Source organism: Mycteria americana, chromosome 4 (genome assembly GCF_035582795.1).
Source record: "Mycteria americana isolate JAX WOST 10 ecotype Jacksonville Zoo and Gardens chromosome 4, USCA_MyAme_1.0, whole genome shotgun sequence".
NCBI classification, from domain to species: Eukaryota; Metazoa; Chordata; class Aves; order Ciconiiformes; family Ciconiidae; genus Mycteria; species Mycteria americana.
In genome coordinates this window covers 4,107,213-4,131,294 of record NC_134368.1, presented here as the reverse complement: position 1 = coordinate 4,131,294, position 24,082 = coordinate 4,107,213, and the positions used below count along the sequence as shown (strand labels likewise).

The following is a 24,082-nucleotide window of genomic DNA, read 5'->3' as shown; positions in this document are numbered from 1 at the left end:
ATGATGTGCTTGGCGCACTCCTAAGGGAGAAGGGGAAATTTGGTTCCCCTCCTTCAGCTCTTGGCTCTGGTTTGGTCCCTGTAGGCAACGAGCGTGGCAGCTCTCGGCTTTGTCCCTGCTGGCAAACACCCCATCCCTGACAGGGACATGGTGGGTCCCCAGCCATGGGACAAGGCCGTGGTAGCCCTGGCAGCATCGATGCGGTGGGGCATCACATTTTCCGTGTGTTAGTCACCACGCAGCCCAAGCACACACCGTCTCGGACAAACCGTTTCAACCTCTGTTTGGGGAACTTTCTCATTTACTATTTATAGATTTTTTTCTTTTCTTTCCAAAGACATCCCTCCCCCCCATCCTTCCCAATCTCCATCCCTCTGCGGTCCATACATCACCAAGGGCGAGGAGCTGCCCTGGACACGCAGCGCTGGAGAGATGCAATCGTGGAGGCTTTGCTTTCCTGTCCGTCCTTGCGCCGGTGCCGGATCCTGCACAGGACAAGGGCACTCAGACTCGATGGGGGTCTTTTTCCCAGAGCAGGAGGGTGCGGGCAGAGCCCGCCGGTGTTAATGGGGAGAGGGAGGGTCTGGCTGCCTGACGGAAATTCCCCAGCGCTTCCTCACACCTCAGGAAACCACCTGCATCCACCAGCAAATGGTCCCTGCTCCAGAAGAAGGCACTTGGAAAGTTTTCCTGACCTCAGTGGTAGGAAAGCACCCGTGGCAATTGGCTCTCTACCCTGGCCAGGCTGAGGCCAGCTCCGGGCCATGGCGGACATCCCAAACTGCCAGGGACTGGGTGCTCCAGGCAGGATCAGTCCCTGCCTGTAGCTCCGAGCCCCACAGCCACGACTCCCCCAGCTACAGCTTCCAGCATTGCCCAGCAATGTCCAGGTTGTTTATTTTTCCCTGGCACGTTTTTGGCATGGTCTGGGGCAGAGCAAGAGGATGAGGATGAGGCTTCATCATGCCACCTCCAAGCACCTGAAAACAGGCACCAACACCATTCCCAGCATGGATGTGAGCGGCGATTACCCAAATTCCTCTTTCCTATTTGGACTGGCAGGGTCCTGCGCCGCAGCTGAGCCCCACGGCACGTCGACGGAGAGGAAGAGCTGCGGAGTTCAGGTTGCCACCCAGGAGCAATACCTGCTCCGCTCGTTAAGCTGGACGTGATGCTCGGAGTGAGATCGCCCCGGGTGGGTGCAAGGACCGAGGAGATGGGTCACGAGGAGGTAGGTCACCCTTGGGCAAGCCCTGCAAAAGCAGCATTGCTCCTTGACTCACGAAGTCATTCGTGAGTCAAAGCTCCCGGGTAATCGCACCCTGCTACAAGGAAGAGGAAGAGTCTGCTCTGCTCCACCCCGCTCCACATCAGTCTGGCAAGGGGCAAAATCAAAGTTCTTCTGACGCTGTGAAAGGGGTGGAGAAGAGGTCTGAGAAAGCAATCCTGCACCCAAAGTGTAGAGCAACGCCTGTGCTACCGGCTGAACAAAGCCGCCGCAGCAGGGATGGAGAGAGGGAGGTTCCCCACATCCTGCTTTGGAGGAAAAGGTGGGATGGGCACTCTCTGCACTCGTCTGATGTTCACCAACAAGTGTCCCATGCTGGCCGTGCTCCCTCTCAGATCAGCCAGCAAGGCCATCCCATAGACCTCGAGTGAAAGGAGGGAGAAGGGCAGGCAAGGAATGGGGAGACCAAACAGTCATGGTGGATGAAGAAGGAAAAAAGGGGAAGAGCGAGGGGGATTGTTTCCAGCAAAGGAGCTGGAAGAGGACGCTTGGACTGTGAAGGTGTCCAGGACCTGACGGCAATATGCCACGGGTGCTGGGACCAGAGAAGGGGATGGTCTGCAGGAGCCCATCTCTTCCTCTGCCCACCAGGTCTCCCATCCACAACACCTGTATGATCGGCTTGGCCAGGCTGGTGAGGTTGAAGGTCCCCTTGACCAGCAGAGACAAGATATGGGGATAGATGGTCCAGGTAGGCTGTTTTTATGTCCTCTCTACCACTGACACATGCTAAGATGACCAAAGCCCACTTCTGCTGGCAGAGTTGAGCCCACACCACATCTTCTGCCACCAGCAGATGGGCTGAGGGCTGAGATTTCAGCAGCGTAGACCACCCAGTAACATTCTTCAGGAAAAAGCCTGAGGGAAACAACCAGAATGTGAATCTCAGTGATGAGAAGGGAACATCAAACAGAAATCCTCCTGTGAGACCCACTAACACCTTCTTCTGCCTCATTTTATTGGGGCCTCAGCCAAGGATCAGCCCTTGACGAGCCCTGTGAAATCCCTGCTGTGGCTGGGGAGGGCTCTGGGGGCCACGTCACCAGGCAGCAATAACGCTATCGATCTACACCTCCCACCATCTCCTCCGTGCCGACAATTAGAGGGTGTCTCTCCCCACAGCCACCTCATTAGTTTTCACCCCAAAAGGGAAAATTACACCCAAGCCCTGCTGAGGTTGGTGTTCTCCTGTCTGCCAGATAAATTCTGGGTTTTCTGCTCAAATGAGGTCCCTTGGGCAGCGACAAGTTGGGTATCAGCATTTGCTGTCAGAGGGCTTGAGAGCACCAAAAGTGCAGGTACCTCACTGGGTTCACCCAGGTCATTTCTCTATTGGGATCACACTGGGTCCACCAGGCCCCTGGAGCAGACCATGGCTTTCCTTGGGCTGCATGGGTGGATTTAAGTCTAACTCACCATGGGGAACCCAAAACTCTACCACCACCTGCAAGCAAGGCTGAAATGCCACCAGAAAAGAGCTTGTCCCTGTCCCACAGCCCAGTCATGATCCACCCAAGGCAACCTCAGAGGACCAGGAGATCCTGGCAGGCTGCAGGAGCTGGTGAGTCAGGGAGGCTCCCCGGCTGCTGCCACCACTCCAGCCTCCGCCCGCTTCACAGGGACACACAGGTCCCATCCCTGGGCTTGTCACCTCATTTGTCTTGGGATGACAACAGATCTGCCGTGGTCCAGCACCACCTGAACTCAGGAGCAGGCTGGGAGGAGAGCTTTGCAGCCAGCTTGGTTCATGTGCCATGAGAAGAGCTTCCCAAAGAGAAGCTGCTCAACCCCCTCTGCCTCCTCCCCAAAACCAGGATAAAGACTTTGGGGTATCTCTACAGGCTGGGTCAGTGCAGAGGAGCATCATGTGCATCGTAAGAGGAGCAGGAGATCCCTTGCCCAGGAGAAGGCAGCCTCTGCTCCATCTGCTTTATGCATTTTGCCAGCGAGGGCTATGCTTGTGCAGTGCAGAAGAAGCTTTGCAATGGGTGAAGGTCCACCAGCTGGCCTGCGAGCCCTCCTACAGCTAAGGAGAGGTGATTATCACAAAGCAAAAACATCCCAGAGAGGAATGAGAGGAGAGAGGAGGCATCTTCCACCTTCCCAACGAGACAGGCCCACCCTCCCTTATCACCCCATCTCTCTGCCTTAAGGTCCGGGCATGCAGCCGTGCTGGATCTCAGCTACCTTCGCTCATTGAGTAGGAAAAACTGGATCTTCTCATACATAAAGTGGGGTGTTATTAGCAGGAGCGCACGGAGCAGGGAGAAAGTGAGCGGCGTGGTTTCCTCCGCAGTCAGGGTGGTGAATCAGAGCTCGGAGACGCGTCCCCGCTCCCCCAGATGAGCCGGTTTTGTGTGCCGCCGTCCCACAAGCCTCACACCGCCAGCCCGCGGGCAGGACACTGCTCATCCGATCCTTCCCCGTCCACCAAGGGGACTTTCTCGGCCACGTCCCCACAGAGGCAGCAGAGCTTCCCAAAGGGGAAACTGAGGCAGGGAGGGCGGTGCCTCACAGGGAGCCATTTGCTATAACCAGCAGCAGAGCCTGGGCATAGTGCAGTGTCCGGGAGCCCTGTGCCGGCACTGGAGGTCCCAACGGCCACCGTGCCGTCCTGGCCACCCTGCCTTGCAGGCAGCTGATGTCCAGAGGCAGAAGGTCCCTGCCTGCGAGGCCAGTTTGGGTTTTTTTCTTTCTTCCAGGGAATTTCTCCCTCTGGTGAAATGTCACAGCCTGGTTTCCACCTGCACCCCGAACTTCTTCATGCCTGTGTTTGTCACCTCCTCGGGGTGGATGTCATCTCCCCCCAGGTCCCAGCAGCTCGGGAAAGCTGGAGGAGGTGGTATTTAAGGAGCCATGCCAGTCCTCAGCTCCCTCTGGTCCCTGACGGGCAGACAGACCGAGCTGAAGTCCTACTCTCCCGTATGCAGCCCCCTCCCCAGTGCAGCCCCCAATCCCTCAGCCATCAATCCCTGCAGACCTCCCAGAGGAGCAGCCTGCGGGAACTGGCGTGCCACCCCTTGGACTGGGGTGACAGCGAGCTGGGCCGTGCCACGGAGCTGGGCCGGATCCATGGAAAGCCCGTGCTCACGCACCATCCAGCTGGCAGCATCCTCTGCCCGAACCCCGCTGGCAAATTTGGGCTGGACCATTTTTCCCTCTCCAGCCCTTCCCGCGAAGCCCAGCGAGGCAGTGGAGCCAGCAGACCTCACTGCAGCTCTGCGCTGACTCCACGGACCAGCTCAAGAATAACGATTTCTTAATAAGGGCCAAACTCTCTCTTCCTTGAATACAGATAACGGAGGCGGCGTGATCAGATGCAGCACATCGCTTGCCTTCGTGCATTATCACAGCCTGCTGCGTCCTAACACCCCAGCCATCGCTCGGGCTAGGAAAGGGAGAGGTTTCCATCTCTCCCTTTCTGTATGTGCCCATCTGCATGTGCCCTACAAGATGAGTTTCCTTCCAGGATGTGCCAAGGACGAAGGCCGTGTGTGCGCTCCTCTCCGCCAGCCGTGGCTCCAGGCTTCACCCTGGGGTGCTGGCGGCCGGCCAGCGTGGGAGGAACAGCAGAACCTGATCTCCAAGTGCATTTGCTTCCCAAATTCATCCTGTCAGCTGCTGGCGGTAGGTCCCCGCGGGGCCCTGGCTCCGCAGTCTCTTTGTCGACACCAGGAGTCCCAGCTAAAGGCAGCTCCAGCGTGTTCAGGCAAATCCCTCCCATGCAAAGTGGGGATTCCCACAGTGGGAATAGGGCTTCACTCAGTGAAAACATCCAGCAAACCGGCTCCCTGCCTCATCATTCAGGCATCCTGAGGTCAGGGCCAGCATCGTCTTCAAAGATGCTGCAAGTCCTCCCACGACACCTCGTTTGGGCATCCGGCACTCACGCCGCTGCCTTCCTCCGCTGGCGAGGGAGACGAGGTCATAACTGGGATTAGTTTATGCTCTCACAGTGCCTGGGGATCCTCGCGTCTCAGTCCTCTGCAGAGAGGCGAGGCAGGAAAGCGGCGTCGGTCCCCGCTGCAGGAGGAGTTTCCCACCGTCACGTCACCAGCAAAGGCCATCCGATTTCACCGGGATGCGGCTGCTGCCACGGTGCAGCCCGGTGTGTGGGGCCGAGGGATGGAAACACCACAGATGAAGCCTATTCATGGGCTTCTCATTACAGGCTCGCAGCTAATTACAGCCCTGCCTCCTCTCCCTGGCTTGCCCACCGCTGGATCTGGCCTTGCTGGGCTTCACCCTCCCGGCTGGGAAAGGAGAAGGACGATAAGACTTTCCTTGCACGTTAATAACATCCTCCAGGCGAGCTCCAGCGCCTCAGACCTTGCGAGGAGCTCTGATAAGGCTGAGGTGAGTCACTGATGTACCAGAGATCCTGAGCTCAGTAAATCTCCGCGGCTCGTGACGCACGTGCAGACGGGCAGCGCGCGCGCGGCCGCCGTGCCAGACGTTACTGGGTCCCTGCTGCGCTGGGGTGCAGAGCCCCCGCTGCGTAGGTGCAAGGTGGTCTCTCTCCTCCTGCCTGCCCAGTTCGTCTTCGAAGGGTGGGAAGAGAAAACGCGTTGTCCTCCGGACAACGAGAGCTCATCCCGATGAGGTGATGCCGGCCGGCTGACATCCCGGTGCCAGGGGGTGATGTCATTTCTCTTGCAAGTGATGCTGAGTCCCTGGGAATGGGGACAGGGATGGATCCTTCTCCCCCAGTGCAGCCGGCTGGGTGTGGATGCTGGCAGAGCCGACCAGAGCCGGACGGTGCCCGCTCGCACGTCCCCCCCGGTGCCACCTCCTGTCCCCTCTGCGCCACCCCTCTTAGTGCCACTGCCACCCCATCCCATCATCTTCCTTGTCACCACCATCACCCCCTCCCCACTGCCCTGCCCTGTCCCCACTGCCATCCCCACTGCCCACCTCATGTCTCCAACGTCACCTCATGTCCCCACAGACCCTGTCCCCACAGCCCTTGTCCCCAGTGTCACCTCACGTCCCCACTACATCATCCCCCTGGCCTCAGTGCCACCTTGTCCCCAGCGTCACCTCATGTCCCCACACCACTTCCCTGTCCCCACAGCCACCTCATGTCCCCACTACATCATCCCCCCCAGTGCCACCTTGTCCCCAGTGTCACCTCATGTCCCCACACCATCCCCCTGTCCCCACAGCCACCTCACGTCCCCACCACATCATCCCCCTGGTCTCAGTGCCGCCTTGTCCCCAGTGTCACCTCATGTCCCCACTCCTCCTCCCCGTCCCCACTACACCTCCCCGTCACCCCCCCAGTGCCACCCGCAATGGCACCTCACCCCCCCGCCCCGCCGCCCCGCCCTGACGTCACCCCGCCGCTCCGCCCCGGGGCGCGGCGTCGCGCAGGCGCAGTGCGGGCGGCGAAGCGGCGCGGCGGTGCCCGGCGCCGGGCGGGGGCGGGGCGGGGCGGGGCCGCCTCCATCCGGGTCCCTCCCCGCCGCCGGGCAGTGCGGGCGGCGCGAGCCTCGGCGGGACAGCGGCGGGTGAGTGCGGGGCGGCCGCGGGGCGGCGGGGGCCCCCTGGGGGGCCGGAGGACCGGGCAGCCCCTGCCCGTGCAGCGCTCCGTGGGGCAGGGCCCCCCCTCCGGCCCCGCCGTGGGGCAGGGCCCCCTCCCTGTGCGTCGTTCTGTGGGGCAGGGCCCTTCCTCCAGCACCCCCGTGGGGCAGGGCCCCCTCCCTATGCACCGCTCTGCGGGGCAGGGTCCGTCCTCCAGCCCCCCTGTGGGGCAGGGCCCCCTCCCTGTGCGTTGTTTTATGGGGCAGGGCCCCTCCTTCAGCACCCTTGTGGGGCAGGGCCCTTCCTTGTGCGCTGCTCTGTGGGGCAGGGGCTCCCCTCCCTGTGCACTGCTCCCCTTCTTCAGCAACCCTGTGGGGCAGGGCCCTTCCCCCTGTGCACCGCTCTGTGGGGCAGGGGCCCTCCCCTGGCACCCCTGTGGGGCAGGGCCGCTCCTTGTGCACTGCTCTATGGGGCAGGACCCCTCCTCCGGCACCCCTGTGGGGCAGGGGCACCCCCTCCTCAGCAGCCCCCGTGGGGGGCAGGTTGCCCTCCTTCTCAGCTCCATAGGTCCCTATGGGGCAGGGACCTCCATAGGGAAACGGGGCTGCCCCTGTCTGTGCCGTGCAGGGCAGGACCTGTCCCTGCTGCCCCCCACATAGACCCCTATAGGGCAGGCTCTCCTCAGGGTGACCGGGGTGTGCCTTTGGGGTGGCTCGCAGCCCCGTGGGGCTGCCACTGGGGACCCATAAGGTCCCCACTTGGAGGGCAGAGGGGACAGCCTGGAGGAGGGGACAGCAGAGGCTGGACCGTGATCTGGGATCTCATCGTCCAGGAGTGACAGAGGAGGGGGCTGGGGCAGTGCAAAGGGACAGGGAACGTGTCCCCACCCAGCGCCCATCGCACCCGGACCTCCTTTACGAGGGGGAGCTCCTGGGGGTCCCACCCCACGCTCAACTCAGGGTCCCCGGGTCACCCCATTCACGGTAGCCACCAGTTTGGATGCAGGCACGTCCCCTTGCTTTCCTGGGGCCGAGACAGGACGCTGCGGGTTTCTTCGGCTTAAAAAAAGCCACCCAGAAATGGGCAAAGCTGCTTTTTGGAGTTGAACGGGGCAGCTGTTCCTGCCGTACAGGCACGTACGGAGCCCTCCCAGCATCCGCTGCTTCGCCCGCTTTGGCAGGGGATGTGCGCGGGTCTCACGGGACTGAAAACTGATGGGTAAAAATGCACCTCCTGGGGTTTTGGGGATTATTTTTTTTTTTGTTTAGTTTAGCCTGTCTTTGTTTTAGCCCGGCTGTGTGGAGAGGAGCATCTCGGAGGGTCCCACCGCCCCACACACCTACGAGCGGTGCCGGATCCTTCGGATGTGCCAGTGTGTGTGTCTGGGGGTTATTTCCCCCCTCCCTTGCGCACCTTTGGCAGGAGGTTTGGATGACATCTTGCTCTGGCACGCTCCTCTCCTTTGATCTCGAGTTTCCTGCCATGTATAACGTGTTCGGCAACACGCGAACCTGGCTCTGCGGCTGCTGGGGAGGGCGATGCGGGTGCCTCCTCACCCCGGTTTTCCCCGTCCGACTCCTGCCGACAGCTCCTGGCTTTCCTTTGTCTCGGCTGCCGCCAGGACGGGCTCTCGCAGCCCAAGGATGCTCTGAACGGAGCAAAGACAAGCACAAACCCCCCCGTTGCCTTTGTTTCCAGACGTTTGCAGGCTCAGCTGACTTTATGTGGCATTTCGTGTGCCCAGGCAGATAAACTGACTACTCACTTCTCTTTTTTTTTTATTTTTTTATTTTTCTGGGTTATTTTGGGTGATGTAGTTTGCAGGGAACATATCCCAGCTGCAGGCTGTGCCAGAGGGATGCGGCAGCTTCCTAGAAACAGGGTGAATTAGCCAGAAGCGTAACTGGAGCATCTCGTGGTTGTCCTCTCACGTCCTCCTCGGGTGAGCAGGGCCGTAAGCTCTCAGCACCGCACACTAAAATCCGGGTTCCAACCGGGCACCAACCCTTCTCCTTGTTCATAGGAGGAGAAGTTCAACCCTGGTTTGCACGACTCGCTGCCGGCAGCGGCTTTGGGGCCAGGGAGGATGGAGGAAGTGCAACGAAACCCAGGTCCAGGCTCAGACCTGACTGCCCTGACGGCTGAAACAAGCCTTTCTTTATGCGTGACTTGCGAGGAAGCAAAATACAAGTTTTAATATTATTTTTTAGATTCCTATTATTGTTTCAGTTCCCATGGGTGTTTGGTTTGATAGCGAGACCATAGCCTGAATTCATATTAACGCTTCTTTTATATGACAGGTGTAAACAGAGCTGCCTTGAGCTTGTCGTACAGCCCCTGAGTAAATCAGGTTATTTGCTCTATTACTTTATTCATACAGGTTAGATGCTCCAGCTGATGCATCTAGAGTGCTGTGCCATCTGGAGCAAAAATTAAATACAAATTTGGCCCTGAGCCCAGAAAAATAACAAGCCTTTGCCTCCAATAACTGGCGGTGGAAGACTATAGCCCCTGACAGAAGAAATGCTTGGGGGCAATGTGGAAGGAACCCAAAATGCACTAATTGAGGTATTTAAAAAAAAAAAAAAAAAAGGAAAAGAAATCCTTCCAGCCCTGCATGCCAAAAGCAGCCAGGAGGGATGGTGTGATCTGGTTACCTAGTTGTGGGGCTGATGCCCACAGGTGAAGGTCTTGGTCCTGAGTGGGTGATGGAGCTGCTGGAGGTGAGGGTGGTGATGACCTACTGGATCTCCTGGTCTTGCTGTCGAAGGGAATCCCCTCCACAACTTCCCAAAGCTCCACCTGACCACCCACTCAGCTTAAGTTTTCTTTTTTTGTCCCTACTTAGCCTGGTAAAAGTTTATGCCAAGGCTTGCCCGCTGGCTAGGACCTTCCTTCTCATCTCCAGCTGGGTTTGGACACTCGAGGTCTGCTTCTTGGGTCGCTGGTGGTGGTGTTTAGTCCAAGGCTATCTCAGATCTGGGGGGACAAGCCATGGAGGCAGGTAAGCCCTGGTGGCACTTCTTGCTTGTACAGTCTGGGCTCTGGTCCACTTGCCTCCAGGCTCAACTGGAGATACCTGTTGTGATGGACCAGCTGTGAAGGACACCTTGGTCAACATGCTCTGGATGGTGTGGGATCTATTCAGCTTTCAAATAAGCAAGGGCACATGTGCAAATGGGAAATGAGATGATGACCGCTGGTTGCTACCGCCATTCTTGGCTGGAGGGTGGTCCTGGCCGTGCTCTGGGGAGGAGGAGGTTGAGGGTTACAGGGTGAGGATGCAGCAGAGCTGCTCGTGGGATGTCTCCAGACTGCGAGACTGAAGTGAGCCTGGAGGTTTTACCCAAGAAGGACTGATTCCAGGTGATCTCCCAGAGGCCTAAATGATGTGTGGGACGATACGAGGACACCCAGCTTTTGCTAGGAGGGCTTTCGTGCTCATGGACCACCTCTCCACGTGTACCCTCTTGGGTCATCCCTCCCAATGGCCCAGCCATTGCCTCCACATTGGCCATATGGCAGAAGATGTGTTGCAAGCGATTAGCTCGTAGCCATAAAACACCACCTGGATGTTGAAGAGGTGGAGGGAGGCACGGCTGGGCACGCTCATCTCCTCCTGTTCCCACCACCGCAACCTGAAACGCTTCTGTGATGGGATGGCGGGGCTTGGGCATGGCTGAGACAAGGTCCTCTCCCACTGGCTCAGACTCCTGCTGTCTCACCTGGGTACGCAGTAAACCCAGGCAGCCCCATCCCTTGGGCCAGCGTGGGAGGTGCAGATGCTTCTGGTGGTCTTCAACCACCTTGGAACCATCAGTGTCAAAGCCTGGAGGGTGTTCCTTGGGGTTTGAAGCTTCCCCTGGTCTTCAGGCGTCTCGGTCTCGGCTGTGGTTGGTGTTGCTGAGCTGGGTTTCTGTTTATTTTTGTTTCCTGCGATCATTCGTAAAGCTGAGTGTTGTTGACATAAGATAATGTCTACCTTGCGCAGACTTCCCTCCCCTGTCCCTTCGTAGCGACGTTGCCCTGAAGCCGCTCAGACTTTGTGTTGGGAGCAGCCGCCCTGCCCGCGTTCCCACCCTGACTCACTGGCAGCGCTTTAAAGTGACATCAGCGATGATGCGAAGCGGCGCTTATCTGCAAGAGAGCTCAGCCGTTGCCTGACCCTGGCGGTGCCTCTTGCTTGGTTGAGAAATGCAGGCAGTCCCATCAAAAACGCGTTTGAGGAGAGGATGCAAACCCCCGCGGTTTCACCATAGTGATGGGCAGCGGTAATTTGCTCCCTGACCTGAGGAACGGGAAAACCTCGGCATCTTCTCCGCGGGGCACGGTGGGTTGGAGCGGCACCTGGTTCCCCCCATCCTGGATGCAGCGGTACCCGAGTGCTCACTGGGGATGGAGCTGCATCGTTTTCACATGCTTTTCTCTCCCCGGAGCGATGACAGGGGCCATCCATGTCATTTTTCTACCTGTATGGCACTTTTAATTTCCATCAAAGAAAAGAAGGAAACCTAAACAGTTCCAACCATGTGCCGAGGGCTGCTGTGTCCTGTTACTGAGCTGATTACAGTGCCAGGGGGATGTTGATGGGAGGAAAGAGCAGCCGTCCAAAGCACCTCAAAAGGATGCCAGCAATAGCATCGGCGGTGAGGACGGAGCGGCCGTGAAGCCTCCGAGGTGGGGATGAGCAGTGGCAGGAGAGGAGAAGACACATGTGGGGAGGATGGACAACCTCGCTGCTCCGAGAGAAGGAAAAAGCCTCAACGCCGATGCATGGAAGGGCGGCAGGAGCCGGGTGCCAGAGCGCACGGACCAAATTAGCTGCGAGCAGCTGCCTTGGCGTAGCCAAAGGCTGCGAGGTCTCGGGTTGCTCTGACGCCGGAGCTAAAACTGGATCGGCCTTCGGAAAAAACGGGCGAGACGCCGAGAAGCAGGAGGAGGAGCGAGAGCCGGGCTGCGGGAAGCCCGGGCAGGGAAGTCCTTCGGCCGCTTGCTTTTTCTGCTCCAGCTCCGGGGCTGCGAATGTGAGAAGCAAGCAGGAATAACTTCTCCCGGTTTATTTTTTTATCCCCGTGGAGGATTAGCCTGGCTGCTAATACAGCTTTTAACTCGCAAAGCGCCTTAGAGGAAGCGACGCCAGGAGTGCGTTTGCAAGAGGGAAACTGAAAGTACTGAGCGGGAGAGGGGCTGCCCCCCTGATTTCAGCCGTCGGGCGGCTCGGGCTGTTATCGCTCTCCCTGTCTGCAAATAGCAGGGCGTTTCCTGGCTTCTTGGCTTGGAGGAGTATTTAGGGGAAAATATAAGAGCTCCGGGGCCGTGCAGTTTCCCGTCCTGGGAACCCACAGGCGCAGAGGCAGGAGGTTTCGGCTCTTCAGTCGGACTGCGTGAGGCCAGGAGGAGTAGCCTGGCAGGTAAGACGGTGGGTGAAGCCACATTACCCATCAAAATCGAGAGGGAGGGAGCACAGTCTCCCATGTGACAGCTTCCAACTAAAATAAATTCATCTGAGCGTCGTGCCTCCGCCCCAGCCAGGCTCTTCGTGCTTGCAGCCTGCATGAAATTAAATTGCCAGCGTACCGTAAGGATTGAATTAAACTCTCCGTGCACGGCTTTGTCGCGAGCAGGCAAATATTTTTGCGGTGCTTTAAAGGCTCTCGCTTGTCTATTGTTCTGTATAAAAACCCGTCGCCAGGCTGGGCTTCCCCCACAGCGATTTCCTGGCTCGTTGCTTATTAATGCAGCTGCGGGGTTGGTTTTTTCTTTTGCTTTATAGCTGAGAAGTGCTGGATTAAGACTCAGCATCTCGCTCTCTTGGCATCTGAAATAAAAGATGAGGCTTTTGGAGACTCTGTGACGGTGGTGGCCATCTAAAGCGGGGCTGGATTGTGCAGCATTGGGTGTTTTTGCGGCTGAATAAATAGTGATAATCTCGCCCGAGAGCTGGCTGGAGCCCGTCTGCTGGCACTCGCGCAGGTCGACTGTCTGTCAGCTGAGCCCTCCACCCCCGTCTTGCTTTGCATCCACACCAAAAAAACCCCCACGTTGCACTGAGCATTGTTCGGGGGCGGCGCTTTGGGTGTAAAACCAGGAAAAATGGATCGTTTCCTCGTCTGCGGCTTTGCCTGGGAGATGCTGAGTTATCGTGTGCTCCAGACCGCCCTCAGGGCTTTCCGCTTGCATCTTCCCCCCCTCGCATCTCCTGCAGCATCTTCCCCCCCTCGCATCTCCTGCAGCGTCTTCCCCCCCTCGCATCTCCTGCAGCGTCTTCCCCCCCTCGCATCTCCTGCAGCGTCTTCCTCCTCGCATCTGCGGTTGATGCAGCAGGAGGAACGGGTCAGGGTGGTGACGGTGAAGGGGTGGGATGTGTCGCAGCTGGGTGAGAGGGATGGGGCTGGAGACGAGCCCGGCGTCGGATGCTTTATTCCAGTCCGGAGGAGCCTCGGATGCTAAAGCTGGGAGCGGGAGCGTTGCAGGGTGTTAGGAGTTGGGCTGCGTGGGGATGGCGAGTGTTTTCCCAAAGCCAAGAGAATGTTTTTCTGTGTCTAAGGAGAAAAAAAAAAATACGGTGCCCTGTTAAAATGGGCTGGAGAAGAGGGATTCTGCTGCTGTCCCATCAAGCATCTCCGAAAGGAGGGTTTTTAAGACAAGCCCTGATGTGATTGAGTCCTGATTTAAACTGAGGTTGAAACTTCAGTCTCTTCAGGTTTCTTTTTTGGATGGGATTTAAAAGAAGTAAGCACTAGTAAAAGTTTGCTTTCTTTTGTTTCCTAACAAAAGTGGCTTTTCCTCACCAAAGGATCACCTGAATCCTTTCTACCTGAAGCCTCCTTTAGGTTTTGATTTATTTTGGCTATTAACATTTCTCTTAAGAGCCAGAACTTCAAACTTAGGAGCGCACCTTTCCGAAGGGGGTGGCTGTGCTTGCTGTCAAAAACCAGGTTGCACATTGCCTGCTTCATCTTTTAAATCAAATAATTTATTCTTTAATATTATGAATTATTCATTGCAAGCGTAGCAGCAGGTGCTGGACTGTTTACACGAGGATGCTGTGTTATATTTTTCCACCTTAATAATGTGGGTCCTTGCTACAAAGCTGTGCGGACGAAAGTTGCTGCGAAGCTGGGCAAAACTCAGGTTTTGTGTGAAATATCCAATTTGCTGCTTAGAAGTTTGCCTTCTTTTTTTCTTACTATTAAAATAATGTTTTCCTTAGCCAGTGCAGAACAAGTCGGGGGGGGGGTTGGGACGGTATTTTTTTTAGCTGGAGCATCATTCCCCTAAGAGTGGGACCCCAAAAACAGGTCGTGTTGCCCCGGCGGGATACTTGCCCAGGACGGGATCCCACCTTTCAGCTGCAGCCGGGCGAGCTGGCTGGGCTCGCCTCGGACACTGGCATTGCTCCAGATGACCCTCCACAGCACTGGGATGGAAATTCCCCTTTTCCGCCCCAAAACTAGCCCCGATGAGGATTTCTCGTCGAGGACTCCCTGTGTGGCAGCCATCTCCGCTTTTGTTTACATCTGGTCAAAAACTTCTTAAATTTACTGGCGAGGGAGTAATTCTAATCCTTTTCAATGAGATCAACGGATTAGTGTCTCAGATGCTTATAAAATTGTGAGGATTAGCTGAGCCTTTCCCCCCCCCCCCTTTCTCTCTATGCCGTGTAACGTCATCGCCGCGTTTGAAAAGAGCATCTCTGTGCTGTTACTAAGAGCTGAACCAATTTATAGGAGTCTTTGTGAATCAAAGCGTTAAAAAACGATATCTTCATCCTCTCCCTCGCTCGCTCTGGCTTTTTGTGCAATATTAGGGGTTTGTTTTTTTTTTCTTTTTTTCCAGTGTCCCTGACACCAAACCACGGTAGCCGTTCAGCAGATACGTTGGGTTTGCGTGGCTTGGCTGCGTTGCGGCACCCGTGCGGGTAAGTAGGGAGCTGACCCAAAAGCTGTCACTGATAGAGACTTGCAAAATCACATATTGAGATGAGCAGATCCTGAAAATGTTGTTATTTCACGAGGTTGCCCCTTATTGCAAAGGATTCGGGCTTTCGTGGTCCATCCCCAGAGGGGAACGTTGCTTTTGAGTCGACGGGATGCTCTTGCCCCGGCTGTTGGGAGTGATGGGAGCGGGATGAAACTCCGCGCACCCCACGTTCCTTTATCCTCTTAATTATAACCTGTGCTTTCATTAGGACATGATCACTAACTTGGCTCGCAGGGAGCTAACGTGGAGGAGGGTTTAGTTCAAACCCCGTTGCTCTGCCTCCTCTTACAGCATTGCCCCGCGCCTTTCCCTGCAGGGTACTTTTTAAATGCCTTTTCTCCCGGGTCGACGGCTGCGTGGTCGCTTGACCTGCGTGAGCGAGGCAATCCTGAACTGTCGAGTGGTAGGAGCTCCAAGCCAGGAATTTCTGGCCCTGACCCAATATACTTTCAGAGGCAAGCTTTTAAATATATACAAAGACAAGCTCATAATTTCCACTATACTAATGAGGCCGTGGTGTTTTCATTGAAATGTGCCAATAGCCACCGCGGTGGTATTTTAGCAGTCTTGTACTGTGAATCCAAATGTGATTTAACATGGCAGCCCCCGCAGAGCGGAGGAAAACTGGCTTCTCCCGCTGAATTTCAATGATGCTTCTCGGCAGCGCTACCCGAAAATCCCCGTGGCGGTGGGACCTTTCCTTGCGTTTCATCTCAACGCGGGCTTTCCCTTCAAATGCCGCTGTTTTGGTGAAGATGGGGAAGGGTAGGAATGGGTTGAAAGAGGGATAATGCCATTTGAGGAGGAGAAAGTCTTGATTTTAGAGACTGGTTTTAAAAGATGTGTGGCTGGCTGGTGCGAGGCAGCAATTTAATAACCAGACTCGCTGAAAGTATCTTTAACTCGTAGTAAAAATCGAACGCAAGGGCTCCCAGGCATCATGTGTTCTCTTGACCTTTAAGAAGACATTCGAGGCAGCCTGCCTGCTCGTTGCTAAGCCAACTCGTTAGTGCCACTCATATATTTTGCCTTCTAGTAGGCAATTCAGCGCCTGGGAATTTGTAAAGATCCGACAGCAAACTATGACACGCCTGAAAGTCGCGTTGGTGTTTTTTAGCTTCGCTGCCCGAGGAGGCCCCCGTAGCCTTGAAGCGGTCGGAAAGTATTTAGCAGGTTTTGTTCAGTCGACTGCAAGAAAAATGCAAACTTTAAGTAACCCTCTCAAAAGTTGGTTTGTTTTTTTTCTTTTAAACGAGTCCTGCATCAGCAGCACACCCGTAACTTGGGGTTTTACTTATTTAGGGCTCAGTTTATGAGAAACCCGTGTAAGAAGCAACATCCTTGGGCAAAGGAGGGGTGCGGGTAGGTAATACTGAAAATTCACGTGTGGCTATCCATCACTTCCCAGTTGCAGACCCCCAGGGTGCGGGTACCCCTGAATTTTAAGGTCCCTTGACTTTCTCCATCCCACTAAGGTCAGGCCACGATGCTGGGGAGAACAGGGGAGAAGGACGTATCCCGCGGCATTGCCTTCGGCGCTGAGACTGCACCACAGAGGAGGAGATGTGTATGTTGGGTTTATGCATATTTATCTCCATCAAGCACCTCACTTGGCCACGTAAGCCCAGGAGTGAAAAAGTTCAATTTGCCGTTTCCAGCTAAATGTTGAGGTTTTTGTGAACCTTGCAGCCACCTTTGTTTGTCCCGATCACGTGGGAGTGAAGCAGTTTGTGTCCCGTATCCGAATGGCTCTGGGGAGGGTTTTTTTTGCCAGACTCTAAAGCGTTGCAAAATCCCCCCCGTCTCTGTTAGCAGAGCAGAAGGAACGATAAAAAAAAATACTCCCCCCAAACCCGGTACTTCTGTTAAAACCAGAGGAAGGGCGGGCTGACTGCGCAGCTCATTTTTCTGTAAGTATTAGGAAAAATAGCAAACAGCAGTGACGTGGCATTAGTGCAAATTCCCAGCAGGCTGATGTTTGGGTTTGTTTGGGTTTTCCTGAAAGCTTTTTAATGCTGTCAGCATCTTAAAATACAAACCTTGCAGAATCAACGTGGGCTTTGGGGGACGGCTCCTCCGTAGGATTTTAGTGATTTTTTTTCCGGTATACAGACACCAGCTTTTTGCTCTTCTGCATCCAGCTACCTCTTCTCCTTAATTTTTACCACAAATATAAACAGTGGAATTAAAAGGGTCTGCAGAGAGCATTCCTGAGGACTGAAATCCAGGATCCGGGAGCAGACGGCAGCAGCATAAAGAGGAATTCTTCCCTCTCTGGCCTCATGCTGCTTTTCCACCACAAGGCTTTACAGCCATCTGGATCCCTTTTCAGATTACGCCCCCCGCCACCCCCCAAAAAAAATCCATAACCTAGCAACCTTATTTAGTGTAAACGAGAGCATTATGCCTTCCTGCATCCCAAATTGTGCTTGGCTCCTTCTACTGCCTTTAGAGGATAGCTGCTAGCAGCTGTGATTCCCGGCGCAGGGTGCCCACCTCCAGCAGGATTTTGTAGGGATTATTGATCCCTTGGTGTTGCACTGATTTCTCCCCCCACCCCCCCATTAAAGGAGCTTAGGAAATAGGGGGGAAAGGGTTTCAGGAGGTTGTTTAGTCCATCTGCTTCTCAATATAAAAGAGTGGCGAAGGCTGGTCGCTCTTCTGCTCCGCAGAAAGCGATTTGCTTTTGTTCAGCCTGAAGATGACTTGATCAAAGCGAGATTTTCTTCCAATGTGATATTTCGGGAGCCCCCCCCCCGTTGCTTCCCTTGGCTCTCGGTGTCATCACCCAGGAATTTGCAAATTCCCCGGAGCGTTTAACACCAACTTCTCTGGTCTGGCCCTTCAACGGCGTAGGCTGAGCATTTCTCACGGGGTTTCCGATCCGCTTTCCCCAAGGAACCCATTAATTGGGGAAAACTCCGCAAACGCGGAAAAGCAACCGCAAACAAAGGCAGAAGATTATTTCCACCAAATTAAGCAATAGGGGCAGGGGGGCTGCGACGTGCGGTGTGAAGCTGCCCACCCTACGGAGATGCCTGACTTCAACCGTGGATTTCGGTGCTTTCCTTGGGCTAAAATACACCCATATTTAGTAACATGCGTGTTATTAAATTTTTTAGCACCTGAGCTGTATGGTACGGGGCGATGCTGCTCCGTCAAGCGCTGCGGTGGCAGGCAGGGATGGAGGCAGGGATGGGGTGATGTGGTCCCATCACCGTGACCCCGTACAGCGTACCGGGGGGCTGCTGCCTTCTGCTTTCACCACCGTGAGCGTGAACGGGGCTGGGGGCAGGAGGAGGCAGCGGCACATCCTTTCCCACCACGCTTTCGGGAGGAAGAGTGAGCTCAGCAGGTCGCGACGTTGGATCTGGGATGGAGCCACGTGCCAGGAAAAGGGGAAGAAAAAAAATTAAAAATCCCCAGGGCCAAAGGGAAAAAATTCCGCAAGTGTTATTTCATCGCCGAGAAGCGAACTGAACTGTACTCGGGCAGCTTGTAGGCGCGTTTCAAAGCGAGAAGCTGCCGACTCTGCTTCAAACCCTCCTGATAAGTGATTTCCATTTCTCATTTCTGCAATCCGATGGGAGCCCAAGCAGGACTCTCCTCCAAACTCTGCTTTCCCCCTCCTGCAGACCGGATTAAATAGCGCTATTGATTTTTTTTTTCCCCTGTTTATTTTTTGCCTTTTTTCCTGGAACTTGCAAAATCAGCCGCGAGCAAATCTCTGGTTTGCCTTTCCAACAGCGCTGGGTGAAAGCACTTGACTTTAAACTCGGCGATGGGAGCTGCAGCTGACCTATTTTCTGTACGTTTTTCCACCAACGGTAGCAAAAACATTTTCACATTTAAAGGTGCTCTTCGGTATTAAGGTTGTGGGATCATTTGTCCATTAAAGTGTCCGGAATCAAAAGCGTTCGCTGAAAATTGCAGTGGTACCAGTTGCACTGCTGGGTATTTCTTTCGTTATAAAGACTTTTCTATTTTTTTTCCAGTGGCCGATTGCTTCGTCACATTGTCACATCGCTCTGTCCATGTCCCCCTGCCCAAAGGCAGTGGAGAGGGTTAAGGTTTTGTGCTGTCAGCCAGCCGGGGAACGCAGCCAGGAAATTTCCTGATTCCAGTTCAAAAAAAGCATTGTATTCACTCTCGGGGAGAAAGGATCAAAGGTTCGAAGCGGTTCTTGGTTGGAGGTCAGTTTGGTTTCTTGGTTGTCCAGGCACGCAACAAAAATCCACCACTGTCTCCCAAACCTGCACGCGGCTGGAATGGGTGAAATAAACAGTTTTTGTTCTGTTTGACACCCAAAAGTTTCCTCTATTCCCCAGCCGTGGTGCAGCATCACCCCAGATGAGCTTTGCTGGATCTCGGTACGACTCTGTCCCGCAGCGTAAGGGACCGCGAGGGACCTGTCGGGATGCTCTCTGTTCCCGGCACGCTCGGCCCTGTGTTCATTAATCCCGTTAATCAATAACGCTGCCAAGCCGTGCGCCGTCGCTTGCCCTCCTCCTCTGCTCGCTGCCGGCTTTTTGCGGTGAAGGAGGTGGGTCCGGTTGGATGCTCGGAGCCGGCGCTGGATGCGGCCAGGCTGTGGCCTGACGCCGTCCCCATAGTAGCATCGTAGCTCTACTAAAATCCAGCACGCTGAGATTTTTTTCCCTGCTCTCAGTCCTGCCGTTCCCCATTTTTGGACGGCGAAGGACATCACTCCCGGCCGGAGCGGCGTTGAGCTCCATCCCAGCTCCGTCCCAGGCGAAGGCAATGCGGCCGCGTGGCATCGCAGCATCTCTCGGGCGACAGCGATGCTGGTTTCGGGGGCTGGCTCTGCAGCTGCTTGCGATTTTCCCACCGCTGGGCTGCGGATCCTCGCGCTGGATCGGCTCCAGAGGTGGAGCTGAAGGAAATTCCTTCCAGCTGCTTGAGGTCAGGGCTTCGTTTTTCTTTTGGGGTTCACGAGGGGGGGGGGGTTTGCCTGCGAGTTAAAAGCAGCCATCTCTTGCTGCTGCTTTTTAAACACCTGGAAAAATCTTTTTTTTTTTTTTTTTAATATTATCCTCTTAGGCATACCCATTAAATAACCTTCATGGTGTGGATTCATTGCATGGAAGAATACCCCGCTTTGCAATACAACTTGGGGTATTTCAGAACGGTCTTGTCAGCTGCTCACAGTTTAACTTTCAACCGAGTTAATAACCGTTTTGGTTAAACCTGTATAAAACACGTTGCGGACTTGCGTAACGCCTTTGAAACTCGAGACGCCGTTCACGCCCGCTTGAAATCTTTCCCATCGATAAAATATTTCAACTTGGAGTTTCGCCACGGCTTAGCATTTTCTTTTCCCTGGTTTCGTGGTTTCGATTGGGTGACAGGAACCTGCGTGTGTCTGGCTTTGTTGAGTTTTTAAAGCTCAGTATTTCCTGGAAATGGGTTGGCTTCTCCAGCTTGGCCGGGGGGATGCTGCCGGGCTCGGACCACCGGCTCCATCCAGCTCCCCCAGTTCAGGGGGGGTTCAGGAGGTTCAGACCAGCCTGGGTTTGCATTGAATCCCCACGGAGGAAGTTGTTCGTCTCGAAAACATAAAGTAAATCCCTCTGAAAATGGGTTTTTATTTACGATAGCAGAGGTAGAAACCACCCCTCCGCCCAGCGCGCGGGCTAAATTTAGGAACGATGCACAGTGCTCGCGTGGCCCCTTTATCCGCTGGTGTTGTAAATAAATAATAATAAGATAAATAAAAGAAGCTCCCTTTAATAAGTAAAACCCAGAGAAGGAGCGCGCAGTTCAAATCCACGCGGCAAAGCAGCAGGAAAGAACAAATTTGCAGCTTTCAGCACGAGACTGATGCTCGTGGCATCACCCGCGGAGGACCAGCGGCATCCCTGGCGTCACCCCCGGCCTCGGGGACCGCGGCTCTCCTGCCTCGCTCCCCGCCTCCCTGCCTCAGTTTCTCTGCCTGTGAGAAGATGATCGCCTCCTTTATTAATCCCTTTGAGATCTCCTGATGAAAGCTCTGGGTAAGAGGTTGGCCCCACTTATTAAGCACATTAAGTGCTTGCTATGATTATAATAGGGATTAATTTGGCTAGGTGGCTTATTTAGGTTTGCCTTTAACAGCCCAACTTGTAATCAAAGCGCTGCAAAGCTGGCAAGCTAATGCTGACCTGTAACACTTCACTTCCTGACTTCTCGATATGCCATTAACCATAACCTGGCTTTTAATTAAAGCTTGTTTTCGTAGTCGTCGAAGAAACGGGGGTGCGCTCGGCCCCGCGTGGCTGATTCATTGGAGGGTGTAACGGAGGAGGAGGCCTGGAGCTCGGGTCATTCTGCTTTGTGGCATTGCCATCCCTGGCTCTCTGTCCCTGCCTACGGCCCCATTGCGAGAACGCTGCCGTTCCTTTTTATTTTTGCAAGCTGTCGTATTGTTAAATAAATACCCTCCAGTTCCCTCCGTGCTGCAGCCTGGGAAAATCAGATTTTCTCTCCCTTGCTTTTAGTCGGTTTTGTTTGCAATATATATTGCAAATAAATATATCTATATTTTTTAATCAATATATATATTTACTTAAAATATATATAGTTACTTTTTATTTTTTACGTGCACTTAAAAGATTTTCCTCCAGCCAGCCCTTGGGACTCCCGCAGGGCTTCCCTGGTTCAGGGCTTTTTCTTCCCAATTTTCCCCAGATTTATCTTTCTTCAGCAAACTTATTTCTTCTCTCCTGAGCACTGCTGGCCGGCAGGCACCCTTCCCGGTCCTCTCCCCGTGATTTCACGCTCTGCGAGGATGCGCAGACCCGATGGACCCAGGCGCAGTCGGAGACCTTGGGGAAACGGGGCATCGGGCAGGTGCCTGCCCAAACTCCCCACCGCTTCCTCTCTGTCATCGCAGCAGGTTCGTTTTTTAGATGAGGAGCAAGTCAGCATCTTCCCCCTCCCCATAACCGCACGCTGTAGAGAGGGTCGCATCCAGCCCTGGGGAAATCCTCCTCTCTGTAAGGTTTCTGCGGTACCAACCCCTTTTTCTCCGGGCAGCTCGTGCCCCCCATCCGGGGGGCTGCGGGGATCTGCCGGGGGCGGTGGGTGCCCCAGGAGGGGCATGTGCCTGCTCTGAAGTGCCTTGGCCATGGAGAGAGCAACAGGGAGGCTTTTGTTCTGCACCAGAAACTTTTTCATCCTTCTTTACGGCTCCTTTTTTATTTCTTTTGGCTGTGCTCTCACAAATCTGAAGCAGATTAAAATACAGTTCCTCCCCCACCCCTCCCCTTAAAAAAAAACCCAACCCCAAAGCTTGGCTGCTTAAAGTCGTCAGATTTCAGTGAAGTCTTTTAAAGTTAACAGTTTCCTGGATCCTGTGCAGGCTAACTTATTTTTTTCCTTCTAACCTCCGTGTTTTTTGCCGTAACATTTCTCAGCTGTCGCAGCAGGAGGGAGGGAGGACCAGGGTAGCTCCGATGTGGAGAAGGTTATTTCACACGGGGGTTGGATGAATCTGGTGTGGGACTCGCTGGACTTGCACCGCAGGGGACCGAAGCGTTGTCCCCAGCAGGCTGAGACCCTGCAGTATGGCTGGCAGGTAGGTCACGACTGCGTCGGTGATGTCCTTTTGGGGCAAAATATTAGGGAAGTGGTAGCGTTGGAAGAAGAGAGTAGGATGCTGTGGGTGGGATGGAGCTCCGTTTCTACTGACCGTTTGTTTGCTGGGGGCTGTGATGGTTTGTAGCTGCGGCCGAGGTCATGGGGACTGGTGGAAATGCTGCACGGCTCGGCTGAACGTGACCGTAAGGAGTTTTTCTGGCTTGATGAGATTTGCTGCCCTAAATCCAGCCTGGATCTTCCTTGCCTGCCATCTCTGCTTTTGTGCTCGGTCCACTGTGGCATCTCCTGGTGGGAGAGCCGAACCGAAGCCCCCGGCTCTGGTAAGAAGAGCACCACAAGTTAAAGGAGTTGTAAAGGAAAGAAAAATAGTAGTCTGGTGCTGGTTGGTTTTGTTGCCTCTTCTCTGAGAGTAGTCTCTCCTTCCTTGAAAAAAATCACCCAAAGCTTTCCTAGATGGAGGGCGTTTGATTTTCTCTTGGGTGGTTGAGGAGCAGGAGCCGGCCAGCCTTGGCCAACGCCTTGCCCAACGCCAGTGACTATCAACACAAGCCCGAGGGCGAGCAGGGACAGCCGGAGCGTCGTCCTCCAGCTGAAACATCCTCCGTCGCGTGAGCGTGACCGAGGGGAGAGCCCCTGAACCGTCTAAAATCCCTTTGACCCAGCGAACGGCGCGGAGATGAAAACCAAACCCAACCCTACGCAGCGACGCTGAGCTGTGCATTAACTCTGCTGGAGCTGGGAACAAAGGTTTGCGGGCTGGTTTTGGCTTTTTAAAATGTATTTGCAAAGCAAAACAGCTCAGCTGAGCGGAGCAAGCGTTGGTGGAGGAGTGTGAGCTGCCGGCTGGTTGCTGTGCTGTAAAATCCCATCCCCGCCAGTGCTCGCAGTGGGGTGTGCCGGCTCCCCGAGCTCTTGTAGCATTTCCACGTTGGCCGAGAGAGTTTCTGAACATGCGTGTTGGTCTCTGGAGGCTTTAATCAAATCCAGGCTTTACCAGAAATCGCCTCGAAACTTCCAGCAAGTTGAGGAAGCCGAAAGCAGCCGGAACGAGGAGGCTCTCGGGCGGGCGTTGGGCACCGGCAGAGATGCTGCCTTCGGCGAGGGGTGCGAGGAGGGTGTGGGCGAGGGGCTAGTGCCGGCGAAGCAGCTGGGATGAAAGGTGAGTCTGCTCCCTGCACAGCAGCTGGGGAATGTATATATGAGCAATGCACGTAAGATGGGAGGATGGAGGAAAACCCAGCGGGTTCGGCAAAAGAGGGGTGTGAAGGGGGAAAGGAGATGCAGGAGCGAGGATGCTGCTTGGAGAAGGAGCAGGACATTCAGAGGATGCTTTGACTTTTGCAGCATCGCTCCCCGGCACGTTTGGGTTCAGGTCCTGCTGTTTCCCCGCCGTCTTCTCACCTCGTGCAAAAATTGGAAGCCGTGCAATTAATGCACCGTTGAAAAATCCCCGCTCCGGGGGAGGGTTTTGTTATCCCTCGGTAATTTTATTTGGGAAATGGGGTCCAGACTTCAGGTACTTTCCCTGCTTGTTGTGCAATTTAATTGCGCGTCCAGCCCTCTCCCGTGGGCAGAAAAGAAAACAAGGTGTATTTTTCAACTTCCTTTTCTAAGCTGGGGGTGGGTGAACTTTATGCCTGGCCAGAGACGGTTGTGATCATTCAAGGGTGAATGGCTCGGCGGGTGATT

The 24,082-nt window shown here is 54.9% G+C and overlaps 1 protein-coding gene across 4 annotated transcripts in view; it reads left to right on the top strand.

Moving 5' to 3' along the window:
- The first annotated feature begins 6,677 nt into the window (after positions 1-6,677).
- Positions 6,678-24,082, top strand: part of RNF24 (ring finger protein 24) — a 32,373-nt gene continuing 14,968 nt past the window's right edge. The window contains exons 1-2 of one of the 4 annotated variants that reach the window (XM_075499497.1): positions 6,752-6,798; positions 14,651-14,732. The gene's annotated coding sequence lies outside the window, so the exon portion shown is untranslated. Of the gene's footprint in view, positions 6,799-10,979; positions 12,223-14,650; positions 14,733-24,082 lie in introns of those variants that run through there. The other 3 variants (XM_075499498.1, XM_075499496.1, XM_075499499.1) reach the window with 3 other exon arrangements.